We start from the raw sequence: 22,466 nt of genomic DNA, 5'->3' as shown, positions 1-22,466 counted from the left end.
TACTTACAATGTAAAATAACCCTATAAAATAAAGTTCAACTATTTGCATTTATATTAAAATCAGGAGCTAAATAATCAGAACTTGCAACTTTCACATGATTCATTTTGAAGCATTCCCTGAGCATCTACTATGTTCCAAGTACTACTCTGGGTCTGGGGAATATAGCAGCGAACAAAACAAATCCTCTGTTCTCACAGAGTTTACATTTTAGTGGGGGAAAACGGACAAAAAGCTAAAGAAGTAAAATATATAGCATATTGAATGTTGGTAAGAGCTATGGAGAAAAATAAAGCCGGAATGAAAGATGGGACTTCAGGGTGTGTTTGTTTATGTAGGTAAATATGCACTATTTTAAAGAGGAAAAGCCATGTTAAGAAGGGAGTATTGAAATAAAGAAAGACCTATAGAAACTCTCTATCTCTTAATGAAGTTGACAGTAAGCAGCTGAATTTGGTTGTTATTGGAATGACTACCCAAAATGAGCTTTTCTAGTCAAGTCATTCCTACACCTGGGAAAATTTGGATATATTATCTCAAGGTTAAAGTTCACAATTAAATTCTTTGGTACATGAGAAACAGCTGTTTTTATTTCCACTAAAAATCCTGGATGTTCACAATGTACCAAAACCAAAATGAAATGGATAAAAGCACAACTGGAAAAGAACAGAATGGAGCTTTTACTGTTACATGGTAACAAGACGTGGTTTACCAAGTATAAACATAGCCACATCTCAAAGGACATGGCTGAAAGGTTTGAAGGCATCCTAGGGCTGTCCTATAGCCTTGGGAATCTCTTGAGAGGAACTTTCAAGAGTTTGTCCTTTGCTTTACATGTTGTCAAAAGCAATTTAGAAGAAAGGAGCTGAGTGTTAAAAGAGGGGCTGTGGGGGCTACAGTTCTCGTTTCTTACTTTTTACCTTATCACCAACTCCTGGATGTCATTAAGCAGATTCCTTTATCGCTTTATGACTCACTTCTAAAAAGCAGGTGTGCACATCAAGTATCTGTCCTGTAGGAGCCCTGTGATTCTCTTCCCAGAGCAAAAAAAGACTTTTTTGGAGATAGTTATAAAAAGTAAAATAGGGCAGGGTAATCATCATAATGATTTGAAAAGATTCACTCACTAACATCCAGCCATCATAGCATCATTTTCGAGTCATTGATCTAAGATATGCCCCTGTGGCTCAGTGGTAAAGAATCCGCCTGCAATGCAGGAGACACAGCAGAGGTGGGTCTGATCCCTGGGTTGGGAAGATACCCTGCAGGAGGAAATGGCAACCCACTCCAGTATTCTTGCCTGGGAAATCCCATGGACAGAGGAGCCTGGTGGGCTACAGTCCACGGGGTCACAAAGAGTTGGACATGACTAAGCAACTGAATACACACACACACACACCTGCCACTGGAGAGCACAATCCCTCCTCAGTGATACTGTGGTGGACTTCGGATTGCCTGGTCATGCTTGTGCACACCAACTCTAAAATGTTTATTAATGCATTCCAAGTAGTTAATAACTGAGTTGAAAACAAAGCTAAGAATACTAATCAGTCTTACAGAGGCATTAGATATGGTGGAAATAAAGAGATTTCATTTCAAATATCCAGAATCTACTTCTGACTATTCCACTAACTAGTCTCTTAACTTTTTTGGACCTAAAGGAGATCCAACCAGTCCATTCTGAAGGAGATCAGCCCTGGGATTTCTTTGAAGGGAATGATGCTAAAGCTGAAACTCCAGTACTTTGGCCACCTCATGCGAAGAGTTGACTCATTGGAAAAGACTCTGATGCTGGGAGGGATTGGGGGAAGGAGGGGAAGGGGACGACAGAGGATGAGATGGCTGGATGGCATCACTGACTCGATGGACATGAGTCTCAGTGAACTCCGGGAGTTGGTGATGGACTGGGAGGCCTGGCGTGCTGCGATTCATGGGGTCGCAAAGAGTCGGACATGACTGAGCGACTGATCTGATCTGATCTGAAACTTCTTAGGAAGTCTTTATCTCTGAAATGATAAAGGAGGATGACTGAGTTCTTAAGTCATAGTTATGCTAAGATCTACATTTCTACTTTCTTCTTACTCCTTTAAAAAAATTACCAGTGATGGTAAAATAGAGTGAATCATATTCTCATTGTTTGCTACACAACAAAATATAAATACTCAAAATAGAAAATCTTTACTATAGGAAGAAATGTAGATGCAGAAATAGTACACATACATGTGTAACATGGGCCGATATACACGCATGTATTTCACTTTGTCTACCGAGAAGATCTGGAAGTAGTGACACCCCAGCAGCAATGGGCACCCCAGTGGTCAGATCTTAGTTTCTAATTTCACTCTCCAATAATAGGAACCAGAGATCCTTGGAATGGCTGGGGCTGGGAGAACCTGGAATATCTTATAGTGCCACAAAGTAAGGAAATCCTCAGAAAACACACAAATGGGGACACATGAAGAGGACACAAGAGAAAACTGGAAGCCCTCCCAGTGGCCAAAGCTGGAACAAGTTGAGCAAGAGAATAATTAAAGTAGCAATGGATTATAACCCAAAGTATAAAGTAAATATGCATCACTCCAAACTGATATGAATAAATGACTGCATTAATAAATGCAGGACAAGACACAAACCTTCCTTAACAAAATAATTCCAGATTACTTACCTATATAGGATACTTCCCCTCCAAGAGGTAGAACTTAATTGCCCTACCTCTTAAGTCACTATGTTTAGTGACTTGCTTCTAAAAAATTATGTATGGAAAAGGGAGGGAAGAGCGACTTTATCTTAGAGGATCAAGGTTAATGTCACCAGTGATGTCATAGTGATATCATGTGTCCCTAACATGATGTGATAAGAACAGCACTTCATTTTTTGCAGTATTCTTCTCCCAAACCCATAAACCCATGACAAAAACATCAGATAGATGCTGAGGGACATTCTACAAAATGCCTGACCAGTACTCCCTCAAAACTGTCAAGGCATGAAAAATTAGAACAAAAAAAAAAACTATCACACACTACATGAAACAAAGGAAACATAATGACTAAATGTAATGTGATGTCCTGGATAGGATGCTGGAACAGAAAAGGGACATTAGAGAAAAACTAGTGAAATCAGACCAAGTCTGGAATTTATAATTAAGAGTAATGTACCAATGTTGGTTTCTGAATTTTGATGAATGGTTGTGGATACACAATACTGTAAAGTGAGGGGTATACAGAAATTCTCTATATTATCTTGGCAATTTTTCTATAAATCTAAAACCATTCTGAAAACATTTATTGGAAAGGGAAGAGGAAGGGGAGAGGGAGGAGACAGGGGAAGGGAAGGACAGTAAGAGACAAAGACAGGTACATTCTGATCTTCTTTCTATCAGACTGAAAATTCCAGGAAGACTGATTTCAGCGTTGTATAAGGAAGAGGGCTTCCCAGGTGGTGCTGGTGGTAAAGAACCTGCCTGCCAATGCAGGAGGCATAAGAGACACGGGTTCAATCTCTGTGTGAGGAAGATCCCCTGGAGGAGAGCATGGCAACCCACTCCAGTATTCCTGCCTGGAGAATCCCATGGACAGAGGAGCCTGGCAGAATACAGTGCATAGTGTTGCAAAAAGTCAGACACAACTGAAGCGACTTAGCCTGCCTACCAGACTACAGAGGTCCCAATACTACTACTATTGCCTACTACCCCATGGACACCCTTTTTACCCAGCAGAAGTGATTAAGATGCTTGGGAAGGGAATGAAATACCTTCCAGGAATAAGAAGCCAGTAGTCTCAAAGGAAGGAGCAGCAGCCTACACACACTGGATGTGAAACCAGATTTTGGAACCTAACTGCAAAATTAGTCAAAGGTTAAAGGCAATATAAACATTATTAAACGCTGCCATTAAAAAAGCACATACAGAGTAAACCACAAAGAAAGGGGGGGAAATGGATTATTTATAAAGTACCAGGGATTAAATTTCTCACTCATTTTTATATAAATGGTCTTACTGGTGGGAGGTGGAAGACTGGAGCTGTGTCTGGAATGACCAAAAAAAAATTTTTTCTTTTTTTTAAGTTCTGCAGACTGGGACTTCTGTTATTCTTGAATGAGTCCCCAGTAACTCTATACAAAAGGTCCTCTGTAAAATGTATGTTGTCTTTAGAAAAGCCAAGCTGGGGGCTGAATTAAAGTCCCTCTGCAAAGTCAGTCAGTCTCTGCTGGCTAGCTCTGCAGGCGTGAGGTACAAACGGGCCACGTGTGGTATGGCTACAGAGCAGACCACTGATTCCACACCTGCCCCTCCGGCCGTGAGTCTGAGGACTCGCAGGGGGACTAAGCCATCTAAACTGCTGCTCTGCTGAGAACTCGTCTGCAATTCCTGCAACTTCCGCTCAGTTAGTGGGTGCAGGCTCAAGAGATGCTGCCAGTGTGGGGCCTGAGGGAGTATGTGAGGCCCTTCTGACCCCAAATACCATATGTATTAATGGCCTTTGCCGTTCTTGCATTAATACTTGCCACAAGGCCTTAAATCCCCATAACTAAAGCCACTCTGCTTTTGGGGGGAGGGGATAAGCTTTATATGCTCCAGGGAAAACGCAAAAGTGTAACTTGGTGTGTACAAGGAGAACTAATTGCTGCCCTTGTGCATTCATCAACAAATATTTATTGTATACATGTTATGTGCCCTACACTGTGCTCTACTCTAGGCATGCAAGGAACAAAGCAAGACACAAGGAGCTTACAGGAGAGTGAGGACAGGAGTAAACAGTCATGCTGCTGCTGCTTTAGCAGAGGGATTCATTCACTCCGGAAATAGAGCCGAGGAACACCTACATCTTTGAAGAGGTGGTACCTCAACTGAGTCTTAAACAATCAACACCTAATATCATGGCAGAGCAAAGCTCTGAGAAATGAGTGATGGGTTAGGATCCTTTGTTCATCCCTTCAACAAATATTTAATACACACTAGTGCGTGGTAGGCAAAATAATGCACCTCCCCAAAGAGACCCACACTCTTGTCCCCAGAACCATACATGTTACGTTATATGACAAAAGGGACTTCGTAGATGTGATTAAGGTTATAGACCTTGAGATGAGGAGATTAACCTACATTATTTTGTTGTTGTTCAGTCGCTCAGTCCTGTCTGACTCTTTGCGACCCCACGGACCACAGCACACCAGACTTCCCTGTCCTTCACTATCTCTTGGAGTTTGCTCAAACTCATGTCCACTGCGTTGATGATGCCATCCAACCATCATTAACCCCTTCTCCTGCCTTCAACCTTTCCCAACACCAGGGTCTTTTCCAATGAGTTGGCTCTTTGCATCAAGTGGCTGAAGTATTGGCACTTCACCTTTAGCATCAGTCCTTCCAATGAATATTCAGGGTTGATTTCCTTTAAGATTGACTGGTTTGATCTCCTGGCTGTCCAAGGGACTCTCAAGAGTCCTATCTAGCACCATACTTCAAAAGTATCAACTCTATGGCATTCAGCCTTCTTTATGGTCCAACTCTCACATCCATACATGACTGCTGGAAAAACTATAGCTTTGACTATACAGGGCTTTGCTGGCACAGAGATGTTTCTGCTTTTTAATACACTAAGTTTGTCATACCTTTTCTTCCAAGGAACAAGCATCTTTTCATGTCATGGCTATTCTGAGGAAAACCATTTGTGCAAGTGTTTGAATCGTAAGCCAAATTAACTGTTTCTCTCATGAATACCATCATTACTTGAAAAAAATTTCAGATAGAGAAATTATAATTAAAATTTGGGTACTTGACAAACTTTTTCTCAAAAATGAACAAACTGAGCCTGTTTCTTCCAGGAAAACAACTGACATATTTATTGCCAATGATAAAATTCTGGCTTTTAAGTTAAAAAAAAAAAAAAAATATATATATATATATATTTTTTTTTTGGAAAACTTGTATCTCTCACTGTCAGATTCTAAGTACTTAAAGACCTTTTTTATGAGATCTAGTATGACATTAAAAATGTGACTTTTTTCTTTGAATTGAATGATGAAATGTGTCAACATTTGGAAAGATCTGCATACCTCAGTGAGTCAGTATTTTCCAAATGACCCATGCATGATATAAGAAAATCAGGCATAGGCAAAAGATTGATCCACAATGCAGGATAGATGAGTGGGTTCTAACGTAAAAGAGTACAGAAAGCTCATTGATATGATTTCCAATCCCGTATTACAGCATACCTTTAAGAAATTACTACTTGCAGTGTCAAGGTATGGTATCAAAACATAGTATCTGCAAACATCTGAAAAGGAAATCAAAATGTTCCTGCCTTTTTCAACTATGTATCTGCATGAAGCTGGATTTTCTTCAAATGCTTCAACCAAAACAACATATGGCAGCATATTGAATGAGGAGGCAAATATAAGAATCCAGCTGTTTTTCTCTTCAGGGAGACATTTAAGAGATTTGCAAAAATATAAACCAATGCCATTTTCACTTTTTTTTGGTTTGTAAATACTGCTATTTTTCATAAAATACGTCATTTATGTTAACTTGTAACAGGTTTGTTATTATTTTTAAAGGAATTGATAAATAAACATTTTAAACTTTTCTCAGTTTTAATTTCTACTATAGTGAAAATTAATATCTACTGGTTTAAAGACGTCACATCTAAAAAAAAAAATTTGTAATTTTGTGTGCTCTTTTCCCCTTCTCATATACCATCGATCCCTTAAACCAGAGCTTCTCAAAATTATGTGGATGTGGCTTACCTGGGGCTTTTGTTAAATGCAGATGCGAATTCACTAGGTTTGGGGACAGGGCTTGAAGATTCTGCGCATCTAATGAATTGTCAGGTGATAATAATGCTGCTGGCCAGTGGACCACATTTTGAGTGGCATCTGGACTGGACTATTCAACAATTTCTAGACTGCAGGGTATATGTGAAATAAACAATTTTGTCTGAGTCACTGTATTTGTGAATTTCCTTGATATGTCACCTTAATCAGAATACTTATATAACTCATAAATCTACATCTTCAGCCAAATTTCTTTCCTTTGCTCCCTATCTATACAGCCAACAAATGAACTTCTCATATATCTATTAGTAAATTTAATTCAACTTGTCTAAAACGGAAATGAAGATTTTTACCCTGGATTCTGTTCTGCAGTCTATACAGTCTATACCCATACTGACTGTGTGGTACCATCACTATTCCAGTTGAACAAGACTGAAACTTGCGGTCTACTTGGGTTTTCCTTGTCCCTGCCACATCAAATCAGCCACCAAGGCCTGATGATTTTATATATCCATCTCCTCTATTCCTTCCTCTACCACCTAGGCTGCAAGGACTAATAAACAGATCTAATCATGACATCTCATTCTGAACCAAAAATCTGATATCCTTCAAGATATTTCATGGTTTCCATTGTCTTCAAGATAAAGCTTTTACATGACACACACATTTCTTTTGCCTCTTTGGCTCTAATTGACCATTCAGCCTTATCCATCATGAACCCTTTCCTTCCAGGCTACATTGTAGTTTAGATAAACTACTTGCATTTGCCTCTGTGCTTCTATACAGGCTTCTATTGCTGTCCAGGATGGATTCCCCGCCCCCTCCTCATATTTTCCACCTGGTTGCACAATTATCTCCCCTGATTTTCCCTGTGTTAAGTGTACCTATGGAGAAGGCAATGGCACCCCACTCCAGTACTCTTGCCTGGAAAATCCCATGGACGGAGGAGCCTGGTAGGCTGCAGTCCATGGGGTCGTGAAGAGTCGGACAGGACTCAGCGACTTCACTTTCACTTTTCAGTTTCATGCATTGGAGAAGGAAATGGCAACCCACTCCAGTGTTCTTGCCTGGAGAATCCCAGGGATGGGGGAGCCTGGTGGGCTGTCGTCTCTGGGGTTGCACAGAATCGGATACGACTGAAGTAACTTAGCAGCAGCAGCAAGTTTACCTATTCTATAATCCCTGACAAGCCTCTATTTTCCTCTACTATGGTTCTTACCACCTTGAACTTCATAATTGTTTATTCATGTCTGCTGCTGCTAAGTCACTTCAGTCGTGTCCGACTCTGCGCGACCCCACAGATGGTAGCCCACCAGGCTCCCCCGCCCCTGGGATTCTCCAGGCAAGAACACTGGAGTGGGTTGCCATTTCCTTCTCCAGTGCTTGAAAGTGAAAAGTGAAAGTGAAGTCACTCAGTCGTGCCCGACCCTCCGTGACCCCATGGACTGCAGCCTTCCAGGCTCCTCCGTCCATGGGATTTTCCAGGCAAGAGTACTGGAGTGGGGTGCCATTGCCTTCTCCATTATTCATGTCTAGTTCCCTTCTAAGACTGAAAAATTCTTCATGGCAAGAAACACATCTTATTCCTAATGGCATCTCCAGCATCTAGCTCAGTCCTTTGAATAAAGGATCAAAAGTATACTCATCTCTATAGCAAAGTAGCTGACATCTGAAAAAGAGAAACAAACATCTACAAAAATATTATTATTATAGATTATTTAATTTAATCCTCCTGATTACCCTATAAATGGGCATTGTTATTTCAGAGGAAGAAATTAAGGTTGAGAAAGATGACTTGTCAAGGACATCAGCTGGTGAATAGTTCAGCTGGGATCCACTTAAGGCTGTCTTTCTCTAAAACCGAGAACTGATCCACTACACATTTCCTCTCTAGAGCTTCCCGGTCAGAGGAAAATCTGAGTTTGTCAGGGAAGGGGATTTCAGACCCTTGAAACAGACTCTGAAGCCAGGATTCTGACTGGGACAAATCACCAAGGGAACCCAGTAAGTGAGATAAATCACACAAAGCAAGAGCAGCAGTAGACCAACTCAGCATGTCAGAGGAGATCTACAGACTTGCAGCTCTTTAGAGCCCCCCAGTAAGGTAGATGATTGGCCCCAGAACCTCACTCAAGGTTAAAAACCTCTGGTGGAAGGATATGTAGTCACAATGACAAAGTTAAGAAAGAATTTTTCATTCAGAGTGTTTCCATGCCATATTTACCTTCCATCCCTAAGCCCAAGGGACAGCTGGCTGAGGCTCAGGTCAGCCAATGCCACACGGCAGTGGCCTCCAGTTCTGTGTAGCTGTCAACCCAGTGTGTCCTTTACAAACAGCATACTTTTCTATGTATATCTACAACTATGTTTAAAAAAAAAAAAAAAAAAAGATGGGACACACTGAAGAGATATGCACAAAAAGGAATCAGATCCTGAAGTCATCAAAGAGGGTGGAAATGGTCTCCAGGAGCAGTTGATTTAAAGATGGTAGACTGGAACCATGGTCTGGGCTTCAGAGGAGAAGCAGCAGGAGGAAGTGGTAGATCAATGGTGTAGAAGTTGTTTAAGCAGGCTCAGTTCCCTTAGCAAGAGAATGGGAAGAGGATAAGACACAAGACGGACAAGGGCAAAGATCATTCAGGACCATATAGCCCATTGTTAGAACCTTTGCTTTTCTTCTGAGATAAACGAACTTTCAAACAGAGGAATGGTATGATCTGTTTTATGAGGCTTGGTAGGACGAGGGATAAATTGAGAGATTGGGATTGACGTAAACACTACTGTGCATAAAATAGATACCTACTAAGGACCTACTGTATAGCACAGGGAACTCTAGTCAGTACTCTGTAATGCCCTATATGGGAAAAGAATCTAAAAAGAGTGCGTGTATGTATATTGATTCATGTATTTATACTTTGCTGTACACTCAAAACTAATACAATATTGTAAATCAACTATTAAAAAGAAAAGGCTATTACTATCGTTTACAATTGCCAAGACGTGGAAGCCACCTAAATGTCCATCAACAGAGAAATGGATGAGGAAGATGTGGTACATATGTACAAAGGAGTATGACTCAGCCATTAAAAAGACTGAAATAATGCCATTTGTAGCAACACGGATGGACCTAGAGACTGTCATTCTGAGCGAAGTAAGTCAGACAGAGAAGGAGAAATATCATATGACATCCTTTATGTGTGAAATCTAAAAAGAAATGATGCAAATGAACTTACTTACAAAACAGAAACAGGCTCACAGACTTAGAGAATGAACTTACAGCTGCCACGGGGAAGGATGGGGGGAAGGAACAGTTAGGGAGTTTGGGGTAGACACATATACACTGTTATATTTAAAATGGATAACCAACAAGAACCTACTGTATAGCACATGGAACTCTGCTCCATGTTAAGTGGCAGCGTGGATGGGAGGGGAGTTTAGGGGAGAATGGATACATGTATATGCATGGTTGAGTCCCCTCACTGTTCACCTGAAACTATCACAATGTTGTTTGTTAATCGGTTATACCTCCATATAGAATAAAAACGTAAAAAAATGTTTTAAAAAGGTTATTACTCAGGCTCTGATGAAGAGAACAGACTTCAGAAGAGCAAGGGAAGCAGAGAGACAGGTAGGAAACAATCTCAATAATCCCAGTAAGAAGAAATGTGTCTTGGACTGAGGTAGACACATTGGAGGTGATGTGAATTAGTTACATTTGGAAATATTCTGAAGCTAAAGCTGGCATAGTTTACTAATGGATTGAATATCAAGTATGAGAGAAACAGAAGAATCTAGAATTATTGCAAGGTTTTTGAATGGAAGTTCAGAGTAGGAGGATGTGGTTCAAAGTAGAGAACAGAGAAGGCAGAATTGGAGTGATATGTAAGCACAGGACAGAAAAAAATATTTCAGAAAGGGGGGATGTCTGAGCTTAGGACTGGGAGAAAGAGACAAAAATGAATGGAAGGATTCTGGAGTGAGCAAAATACTATCATAGACAAGAAAGTTGGAAGAAGGTATCAAGAAGACCTAATAAAATAAGCAGATGTGCTACAGTCCATGGGGTCGCTAAGAGTCGGACACGACTGAGCGAATTCACTTTCACTTTTCACTTTCATGCATTGGAGAAGGCAATGGCAACCCACTCCAGTGTTCTTGCCTGGAGAATCCCAGGGACGGGGGAGCCTGGTGGGCTGCCGTCTATGGGGTCGCAGAGTCGGACACAACTGAAGCGACTTAGCAGCAGCAGCAGCAGCAAAGGAGCAATGAGAGGCTGATCTCAAAGTATGAAAGCATTTCCTAGAATTTATCCCTCTAAGGGGCCCTTGGAACTTACTGGCACTCTACGTCTGCAGAGCACAGGATTCTTGGGTATGGAAAATGGTGAACGCCTCAGGGAAGGTGCAGACAGACTCTACAAACTTTCTCTCCTACTGAAAATGCTCAGGAGAGAAAACCTGTGCGAGAGCCACACAATGAAATAGTACACAGCAATGAGAATGACCTCCAGTTTCATAAAACAACAATACAGATGAATCTCACAAATAAAACTTGAATGAAAGAATCTGTAACAAAGAACATATTATACGATCCTATTTATGTAAAATATAAAAGCCAGGGAAAACTATCTGTTTTTAGAATTCAGGGAGGAAGAAAAAGCAGGACTTCCAGAGTTGCTGCTCATATTTTATTTCTTGACCTAGGTGCTGATTACACAGATGTTTTCAGTTAGTAAAAATTCATTGAGTTGTACTTTCCTACAATATTATATTTTACTTCAATAAAAACTCTTTAAAATGCCATTATACCAGGCCACATTTCCTGCATCCTGGGAAGAACAGAGCTATCTACTTAGAGTTCTTATTACAAATTAGCATTTACCCAAAGCCAGAGCAGGACCATATAAGAAGCTTATAGGAGTTATCAAATTATCTCATTTGACTACACTTAACTTCGGCTACCAGTAAAGGTTAGGGCCTTCATTTCAGAGAGGCTGGAAAGAACAACTTTTAAAGGCTATTCATTTTAAAACACACATATGTTTTAGGGGGGATAGAAACTTTTTTTGTAATTTTTTCCCCCCATCTCTTGAGAAATGATGTTACTTCAAACAGAACTGCCAAGTTTAAGAGGCCCTTTTCTGTACACAGGCCAGCTGGGCCGTAAGTTGCATGAAAGGAGGGACAAGCAGCTCCTTCAGAGAGCAGAACAGAACACCACAGGGAGCTGGGGACCAGGCATCCAGTGAAATCTCCAGCCATTTGTCTTTATCTGGCCACCTTTTGTGATTTAAGAGCCCTCTCTGCCATGTTATCATCAATCAATTATGATTGAGCAGCATCTAAAAAACCAGAGTTTTTAAAATGCAACTATCCGTGACCTAAATTTCCTGCTGGTTCTGTTGGCCCCAGGTTAGACCAGTTTGTCTGTCATCAAGGGAGCCAATAAAAATAATAAAAACAGGTCAGCCTTGGGCTTTCTGAAGCCTATATAAAAAATATTCACACTCCTCCAATCAGTGCCAACTCAACATGTCCACTCTTTGCTTGAGTTCTCAGTAAATTTCGTCTTTAATAACAAAATATCCCATAGGCTGTATACATTAACTAAAAACCAATATTTCCCCTCTGTGCTTGCTTGTTTTTTAATCTAGCTAAGCAACAATTTCACAACTAGCAGGCCACTGAAATGAAGTCATTTTGCTGACTCCAGAAAAGGAGTTACATTTTGGTAAATTAAAGGATATATGAGAAGATGGAAATATAAATTGTAGCTATCTTAATGGAGAATGTGATACTGCACTTCCCAGCCTGTGAGAGAATTTGAATTCCAGGATCTACAGAGCAAAGCAAAGACTACTGAATGGGGAGGAGGAAGAAAAATGCAGTGGAGGCTCCAGTAAAAAAGACCAGCAGAAAGGCTGTCTGTGTAAACCAGAACAGTTATTCTAAGTATTAGTTCAAAATGTTCTGTATCACTTGACGGGAAGTAAGAAGGAAAATGTACTGTAAGGCCTCGAGCCCCCTTAGGAAAATGACCAGCAACAAGGAAATTCTACTCAGTAACAGAATACTTCCTCATATCCATGACGGGCCTGCAGAAACCTATGAGCTGGGTGGAGCCGGGACAAGCTTCTTCTCCCAAAAGCACCCCGGCTGGAATCTCAGCAGGCTGCGTCATCTTATTCAGAAAAAACTCTGGAATACTCTCTGCTCCAGAAGAGAAGTTTGGATAGACTCCAGAAGACGCCGTAGTGCCAGACTGGGCACCCAGAGGCACAGTGGTGAAGGCGGTCAACTTGACTTGAGTGGTCTCCACTGTTCTTGCTGTGACTTTGCTCCTCCCTTTCCCTACCAAGTATGCAGAACTCACTGACTTCCTCCTAGCACCAGTGAATGAGCCATTCTTCCTCTAAGAAATGAATGACTGATGGCTGGACTTCTGTGTTTTAAAACAAGAGAAGAGAGACAGAATCTAAAAGTGAGACGACTATTCCATGATAAAATTTCTGGTTCATTGGTAGCTGGGCAGCAACCACATGTCACAGAAAGTCTTTCTAGAGCTCCTCAAAGTCACATTTTACAGAAATTAACTAAAGCATACTTACTATCTTTTTCCTACTCTATACAATCTTTTGTATAGATTCAGAATGTAAACATCTCATTTCCTTAAAGAGACAGTATGAAGGGGTGCAATTTAAGTCCCACTCTACTACTGAAAAGGCATTTAACATCTCAAGGCTTCAAGGTCTCGGTAAAAAGGACGATAATACCACATCCCTCACCTCAGACTTTTAGCTTAGAGTCAGACTTTCAAGGAATATCAGTGAAATGAGCACTTTATAAACTATAAAGCATTACTACATTTATTACTACTTTACCACCTTCTTTACCAAAGCCATGCTTCTGTTCAGAGATCTGGTGTCTCAGAAGTATTTATGCACCCCCAAAGACTCAGCTGCACATTGCCGTTCAGTGTCTGGACTTGGCCCCTGTTGAAGGGAGTGGCTGGGCCACTGCTCCACGGCCTCATCTCCCCACCACCAATGCCCTCAGACTTCCTGGGCACAGCTTGACTTGGCTCTCTCATCCCCACCAAGTGAAAGCCATATCGGCAACACGTCCATGCCCAATCCAACAAGTCCTGTGGAGGCTCTGACCTCCCTCATGGCCAGAGCCTAAAAGAGAAGACTACCTAAAAGAAAGAGGAGTTAACACTTCTTATAATAAATTTTGGGCTTCCTTGGCGGCTCAGTGGTAAAGAATCCACCTGCCAATGCAGGAGACACTAGTTCAATCCCTGGGTCGGGAAGATCCCCTGCAGGAGGAAATGGAAACTCGTTCCAGTATCCTTGCCAGGATAATCCCATGGACAGAAGAGTCTGGCAGGCTACAGTCCATGGGGTCACAAAGAGTCGGACACGACCAAGTGATTGAGCATGCACACATAATAAACTTTAAGACCAATGAAAGGCAGGGGGACTGGAAAGAAGTGGCATAGAGTCTTAACCTAGCTCCTCCCCTACAAACAATTTTAAGTACCAGGAGAGCCACACACAGCTACAACGAGCTGTGTTTCTAGGGAGGCAATGGCCAGCTCAGCCGTCTTGTATCTGCTTTACTTCCTTCCTTGACTCATTTCTCTTTTTCCCTCACTCTTTTGCTGGTCTAGGATTCTACCTCCTTCCCCTTTTAAAGCATCTTCATATAAATGTTGCCTCTGAGTCTATATCCTAGAAAAACAAGACAAAAGATAATTAAAGAGGCCACAAAGGTGAAATAGGCAACCCTAGGGGCTTGATATTGCTCAACTATATGAGAGAGAGAAAGAAAGAGAGAAAGAAAGTGTGTGTATGTTGTGGTCACAAGTGTATACTTATAAAATTTTTGGAAAAGTCCTTGAGGAAAGGGGAACTCTCTGCTTGTGTTTATGTAATCAGTGAAAAATAAACACTAACCAGTGTGATGAAGAAAAGGATCTATTGTTACTTTAAGGCTGATGGAGCTTTAGTCTGGGGAAGCTTTGGAATGCAATGAAATCTGCACTTCTTGCACTGACCCGTACAACCCTCCAGAATCAGGCCTGCCCCACTTCTTACTTGTACCTAGCACCATTGCTCCCCCCAGCCTTCTCTTCCCTCCTTCCTTCAGTCTGCTCTGCTCATGCTGGTTACCACCATTCAGTTCCTCCATTCCTCCAGGCTGTCTCCATAATGGTGCCTTTGCACTTGCTCCCTCTGCTTGGAATGCTCTTTTCCAGGTTTTATCAGTGGAAATTCACTGATTGGTGAAAAGGCTGTCTCATCATCCAGTTTTCAGCTCAGCTGTCCACTTGTCAGAGCTCTTCTCTGCCATCTAAGGTAGCCTGCCTTCTATCCCACTGCTAGTCCTAATCACTCTTTAAGCTATTCTCTTATCTTCATAGCCTTTATTACTATCTGAAATATTTTTAATTAATTGCAAACGTAGTATGTATTTGTGGGGTATATAAATAAATCCCTTACTTTGACCTTTCAGGAGTCAGATCTGTAAACATTTTGAATAGAAAACTTGGTTGGGTAAGCGCTGTGAATTACATGTTACACAAGGAAATTACAGTGATTATTTTGAACCTGCCCTGCCCAATACAGTAGAAATTAATCACATTAGCTGGTAAATTTTTGACATGCAGTTAAGTCCAAATTGAGCTGTATTGTATACATATACACTATTTTATTATATATATTTTTGAAGACTTAGAGTAGAAAGGTAATAAATCTCATTAATAATTTTTTATTTTATCTTATTGAGATAATATTTTTGAACATATTTGGTTAAATAAAATATATTTTTTAACATCATTGTACCTGTTTCCTTTTATCTTTTAATGTAGCTATTAAAGATTTGAAATTATATACGTGGCTTATGTTGTATCTCACATTATATTTCTACGAGACAGTGCTGCTCTAGAGTCTAATACTTTCACCAACCTCCAAGTTCAAAACTAGCACTAGGTATTCAAAATTTATTGAGTTAGATATAGTATATATCTTCACATTTAATTTTAATGCCTAAAAGTGAGATCTTTATTCTACTGGTGAGAAAGCTAAGATTTAGAAATGGAGTAAATTGCCCTGAATAAAAAATCAAGCACACAGACTACCTAGACCACAGAATGATGGATTCTCAAAGATGCCAAGATCCTAATCCCTAGAACCTATGACTATGTTACCTTAAATGGCAAAATAAGTTTTAGATGGGGAAGATTACCCTGGATTATTCATATAGACCCAATGTAATCACAAGGGCTCTATAGTAAGGAAGCAAAAGGGTCAAAGTTAGAGAAAAAAATATGTGCAGAAGCAGAAGTTGGAGTAATGTACTTTGAAGGAGTAAGGAAAGCAGGCAGCCTCTAGAAGCTGGAAAGGTAGGGCAATGTTTTCTTTCCTGGAGCCTTCAGGAAGCATACAGCTCTGTCAAAACCTTAACTTTAGCTCTGGAAGACCAATTTCAAATTCTCACCTCCAGAACTGTAAGATAATACATTTGTGCTGTTTTAAGCCACTATCTGTGTGCTAATTTGCTACAGCAGGAATAGGAAACTAACACAGAAGACAATTACTAATGTAGAGTCAGGCATTTGGAACCTGGTGAGCATTCTGGATTGCAGCCATGGTCCAGGGCTAGTAGTTAAGAAACAACAATAATGAATGAATAATGAATAATGAAACAACAAATGTGAATATGATTTATTCACAATTGAAATCTGTATTCTGCTGTTCCTGGATGAAGTAGTCTACAGATGTCAGTTCAGTTCAGTCGCTCAGTCGTGTCTGACTCTTCGCAACCCCATGAATCACAGCACGCCAGGCCTCCCTGTCCATCACCAACTCCCGGAGTTCACTCAGTTTTAAAGAGGGTGTTCCTATCCCCTACCGCTAGGGGGTCCCTATCCTACCCCTAGCCCTAGCGCCTACCTCCTAACCCTAACCCTATGCTCCTGATCCTGCCTGGGATTCAAACTCCTGGCCTACGGACCTGCCTGCCTGCCTGCCTGACTCTACCTGGTATGCTACCGCAGCTTGCTACAGATGTCAAGTATATGCAATTGACTGATGGTATTGTAGAGTTCAACTATGTCCTTCCTGATTTCTTGCCTGCTGGATCTGCCACCTCTGAGAGAGGGGTTTGAACTCTTCAACTAGGATAGAAATTCATTTATTTCTCCTTGCAGTTCTTGCCTCATAAAGTTTAACACTCTGATTTTAGGTACATATGTGTGAAGAATTGGAGAAGGTGATGGCACCCCACTCCAGTACTCTTGCCTGGAAAACCCCATGGACAGAGGAGCCTGGTAGGCTGCAGTCCATGGGGTCGCAGAGTTGGACATGACTGAGCGACTTCACTTTCACTTTTCACTTTCATGCATTGGAGAAGGAAATGGCAACCCACTCCAGTGTTCTTGCCTGGAGAATCCCAGGGACGGGGGAGCCTGGTGGGCTGCTGTCTATGGGGTCGCACAGAGTCGGACAGGACTGAAGCAACTTAGCAGTGTGAAGAATTATGTTTTCATAGAGAATAGACCTCTTATCATTATATAATGACTTAATACCTGATAAATTTCCTACCTCTGAATTATGCTCTGTCTGAAATTAATATAGCTACCTGTGATAGTGATAGTCACTAAGTCGTGTCTAACTTTTTGTGACCCCATGGACTATAGCTCTCCTGGCTTCTCTGTCCAGACAAGAATACTGGAGTGAGTTGCCATGCCCTTCTCCAGGGGAATCTTCTGGACCCAGGGATCAAACTTGGGTCTCCTCCACTGAAGGTGAATTCTTTACTATCAAAGCCACCAAGGAAGCCCATAGCTATCTGTAGTTTATTTTAATTAGTGTTAGCATAATGTATTTTTCTCCAAACATTTACTTTTAATCTACATGGGTCTTTACATTTAAAGTGGGTTTCTTATAAGCATATAGTTGGGTCATGTGTTTTTAAATCTCCTTTTACAATCTCTTTTAACTGGTGCATTTAGACCATTGACATTGCAAGTGATTACTGATAAGGCTGGATTAATATATACCATATTTATTACTGTTTTCTATTTGGTGCCTTTTATCTTTGTTCTTAGTTTTGTCTTCCGATCTGTTTTTGCTTTTGTGCTTTTAACTGAGCATTTTCTATGACTCAGTTTTCTCTCCTTTTCTAGTATATCAGTTAAGGGCCTATTTTAAAGAAAGTGGTTGCCCTAGAGTTTGTGATATATTGATACAATTGCAACTAATCCAGGTCTACTTTCAAATATCATTACACCACATCACAGGTAGTGTGAGTACCTTATAATGATAAAATAATCCTAATACCTTTTGCTTCCATTCCTTGTATCACTGTTGTCATTCATTTCACATATACCTAGGGGTGTGTGTGTGTGTGTGTGTGTGTGTGTGTGTGTCATATGCATATATATGATATATGGATAAATGCACTAGTTTAACATATTGTTGCTACTACTATCTTGAACCGTTATCTATTAGATCAATTAAGAAAAATAAATTTATTTGGAGATACAAAAGACTCTGAATAGCCAAAGCAATCTTGAGAAAGAAAAACAGGAATCGAGCTCCCTGACTTCAGACTATACTACAAAACTCCAGTCATTAGAACAGTATGGTACTCTATCCATTCATCCCACCCTCTTCTCCCGCACCCAATGTCTACAAATCTGTTCTCTATGTCTATGTAGCGTGAAAACATATACACTATCTATGTAAAATAGATAGCCAGTGGGAATTTGGTGCATAACACAGGGAGCTCAAACCGGGGCTCTGTGACAACCTAGAGGTGTGGGATGGGGTGGGAGGTAGGAGGGAGGATCAAGATGGAGGGGACATATATATACCTATGGCTGATTCATGTTCGTGTATGGTAGAAACCAACACAACACTGTAAAGCAATTATCCTTCAATTATAAATCAATTTTTAAAAAATGGTATGGTACTGGCACAAAAACAGAAATATAGATTGGTAGAACAGGATAGAGAGCCCAAAAATAAACCCACACACCTATGGTCAATTAACTATGACAAAGGAGTTATGACTATACAATGGAGAAAAGACAGTCTCTTCAATAAGTGGTACCAGGAAAACTGGACAGCCTCAAGTAAAAAAAACTGAAATTAGAACATTCTTTAACACCATACACAAAAATAAACTCAAAATGGATTAAAGATCTACATGTAAGACAATATAGAGGAAATATAAGACCAAACTCTTAAAGGAAAATATAGGTAAAACACTCTTTGATATGAATTATAGCAATATCTTTTTCAATTCATTCTCCTAGAGTAATGGACATAAAAACAAAAATAAACAAATGGGACCTAATTAAGCTCCAGAACTATTGCACAGCAAAGGAGACCATAAAAAAAAAAAAATCTGAAAAGAAAATCCACAGAATGGGAGAAAATATTTGCAAACAATGAGACTGACAAGAGATTAATCTCCAAAATATACAAACATCTCATGAAGCTCAATATCAAAAAAACAACCAACTCAACCAAAAATTAGGTTAACAATGTCAACCTAAATAAATGGACATTTCTCCAAAGAAGACATACAGATGGCCAAAAGGCACATGAAACAAGGTCAACATCACTAATTATTCAGTTCAGTTCAGTCGCTCAGTCGTGTCCGACTCTTTGGGACCCCATGAATCGCAGCACGCCAGGCCTCCCTGTCCATCCCATCTCCCGGAGTTCACTGAGACTCACGTCCATCAAGTCAGTGATGCCATCCAGCCATCTCATCCTCTGTCGTCCCCTTCTCCTCCAAATTACAATGAGATATCACCTCATACCAGTCAGAATGGCCATCATCAAAAAGTCTATAAACAGCAAATGCTAGAGAGGATGTGTAGAAAAAGGAACTCGCCTACACTATTGGTGGAAATGTACACTGATACAGTGACTATGGAGGAACAGTATGGAGGGTCCTTAAAAGGTTAAAATAAGAGTTACCATATGATCCAGCAATCCCACTCCTGGGCATGTATCTGGAGAAAAACATGGTTCAAAAGGATTCATGCACCCCAATGTTCTCTGCAGCATTGTTTACAACAGTCAAGACATGGAAGCAACCATTGACAGATGAACGGGTAAAGAAGATGTGGTATGTGTGTATGTGTGTACATATACATAAATGTATATGAATACTACTCAGCCATTAAAAAGAATGATATAATGCCATTTGCAGCAACATGGATGGACCTGGAAAGTATCATACGAAGTGAAGTAAGTCAGACAGAGAAAGACAAATAATATATTGCTTATATGTGGAATCTGAAAAAAATGATACAAATGAACAGACTCATAGACTTAAGAGGCTGGGACTAATGTGTAAACATTCCTATATTTATAACGTAGGATCTACTGTATAGCTCAGGGACCTCTACACAGTACTCTGTAACAACCTAAATGGAAAAAGAATTTGAAAAAGCCAGATATATGTATGTGTGTAACTGAATCATTTTGTTGTACACCTGAAACAAATACATTATTAATCAACTAAACTCCAAGATAAAACTTAAAAATAATAAGAAAAATAAAAGTTCTTTACTTTGACATTTCTTCTTTGATGTTCTTCTTTTCTTTATGAAGATGTGACTTTTTGACCTATATTACTTTCCCCTTCTCTAAAACACTTTTATCATTTCTTGCAAGGCAGATCTATTAGCAATAAATTCCCTTTTGTTTGTCTGAAATGTCTATTTCTCCTTCACTTTTGAAGGATTATTTTGCAGAATATAGGATTCTAGGTTGGTGAGTGTTTTTCTATCAACACTTCAAATATTTCACTCCATTCTTCCTGATAGCATAGTTTCTGAGGAGAAGCTGGATACAATTCTTACCTTTGTTTTTCTAGAGATAAAATACTTTCTCCTCTGACTTCTTTCAGAATTTTATCTATGATTTTTTATAATTTGAAAATAATATTCCTAAGCATTAATTTTTGGCATTTATCTGATATGCCTGGTGTTCTCTGAGCTTCCTAGATCTGTGACTGTCTAAACATTAACTTGGGGAAATTCCAGTCAATACTGTTTCTGATATGGCTTCTATTCCTTTCCCGTTTTCTTCTTTTGATATTCCCACTGTACTTAGGTTATACCTTTTATAGTTACCCCACAGTCCATGATATTCTGTCCTGCTTTTTTTTTTCTCTTTGCTTTTCAGTTTTTGAGAATTCCATTGATATATTCCTAGCTCAGGATTCTTTCCTTAGACTTAAATATAAGACCACCAAAGGTATTCTTCATTTCTGCTGCAGCACTTTTTTTTTTAATCTTTAGTGTTTCTTTTTTATTCTCTACTAGAATTTCCATCCCTCTGCTTATACTGCCCATCTGTTCTTGCATTCCACTTTATACATTTCAGCCCTTAGCATATGAATCATAGTTGTTTTAAGTTCCCAAACTGATAATTCCAACATCCCTGCCATGTCTAGTTCTGACACTTGCTCAGTCTCTTCAAATTGCGTTTTTTGCCTTTTGGTATGCCTTGTATTCATAATTTTTTGTGGCAGCTGGATACGATGTTCCAGGTAAGAGGAATTGCTTTACACAGAACTTTAGTAATGTGGTAGTGTGGTGTAGGGTTCGGAGAAGAATTCTATTGCTTTATGCTTAGAACTCAGAGTTCTACCAAGCCTATGCCTCTGGACTGTGAACTTGAGAAGTATTTTTCAGTTTTTTCTCACTCCCCCGCCCCCCGCCCCCCCACCACCCCAGGGTGGAACAGGATGGCTAGAGTGGACTGGACCTGGGTATCTCCCTTTCCCAGGCCAGTTAGGCTCTGGTTAACTGGCTTCCCGAGGGCAGGCCTTGTTGAGAACAGAGTGCTCTGGCATATTTTCCTTGTTCCTTTCGAAAGCCCAAGGGGATTTTTCTCTTATATTTATTGTATAAGTACGGTCAAGTTCTAGGAGGTAAATATCATAACATGTGAGGGCTGTCCTATGACTGGATTTCCCTGGAGCTTTTAACTCTCAGTTAGTTCGCTGCAACTGAGCCTCCAGCAATTCATCAATCACAGTCTGGGTTTCCTTACCCAGCATGGGTCCTTGTGGTAGTTTCTGTTTGTGAATCTCTGCTCTGGGAAGTGGCAACTCCATGTGTTTGTCAGTCTCTCCAATCTCAGGGGCAGCAGCTTGCCCTTCCCTCTTGTGATCCAATGAGAATTACTGAATTTTTAGTTTGTTTAGCCTCTTGCTTGTTCGGCTGGAGTGGCAAGTTCTAAGTTGTAGAGCTAGAAACAGAGTAGTCTGTTTATGAGATTTTTATTATCCTGAATATAAACAAGATCATTTAAAAGGGACCACATGACATTTGAAGGAAACACTTTTAAATGCTGAGCAACTCATTCTTTGGGGCTACCCCATTAATGTTACTTTTGTGCCATAGACAGCCACATGGAAAAGCAGAAAAACAAAGACATTTAGCCAGACAGACATGGTTATAAATTCCTGCTTTGCTATGGTGACTTCCAAGAGTTTCAACAGCTACATCTAGAAAATAAGAGTTACTTGAATTATTTTAGAGATAAATAACAAAGCATGTATATGTGTGTGTGAGAGAGATGGTGGATATTAACTAAACTGAGTATGGTAATCATTTCACAATATACGTTAAGTCAAGCCATTAGGGTGCATACCTTAAATTTACACAG

The 22,466-nt window shown here is 40.1% G+C and overlaps 1 protein-coding gene across 2 annotated transcripts in view; it reads right to left on the bottom strand.

Moving 5' to 3' along the window:
- SCFD2 (sec1 family domain containing 2) overlaps positions 1-22,466 on the bottom strand; it is a 396,134-nt gene that overhangs the window by 239,827 nt on the left and 133,841 nt on the right. The gene's annotated exons all lie outside the window — the stretch shown is intronic.

Source organism: Bos grunniens, chromosome 6 (genome assembly GCF_055505025.1).
Source record: "Bos grunniens cultivar Pamir isolate PY7600 chromosome 6, Bosgru_T2T1.0, whole genome shotgun sequence".
Classification (NCBI taxonomy): domain Eukaryota; kingdom Metazoa; phylum Chordata; class Mammalia; order Artiodactyla; family Bovidae; genus Bos; species Bos grunniens.
This window is presented reverse-complemented; position numbering and strand designations above follow the sequence as displayed.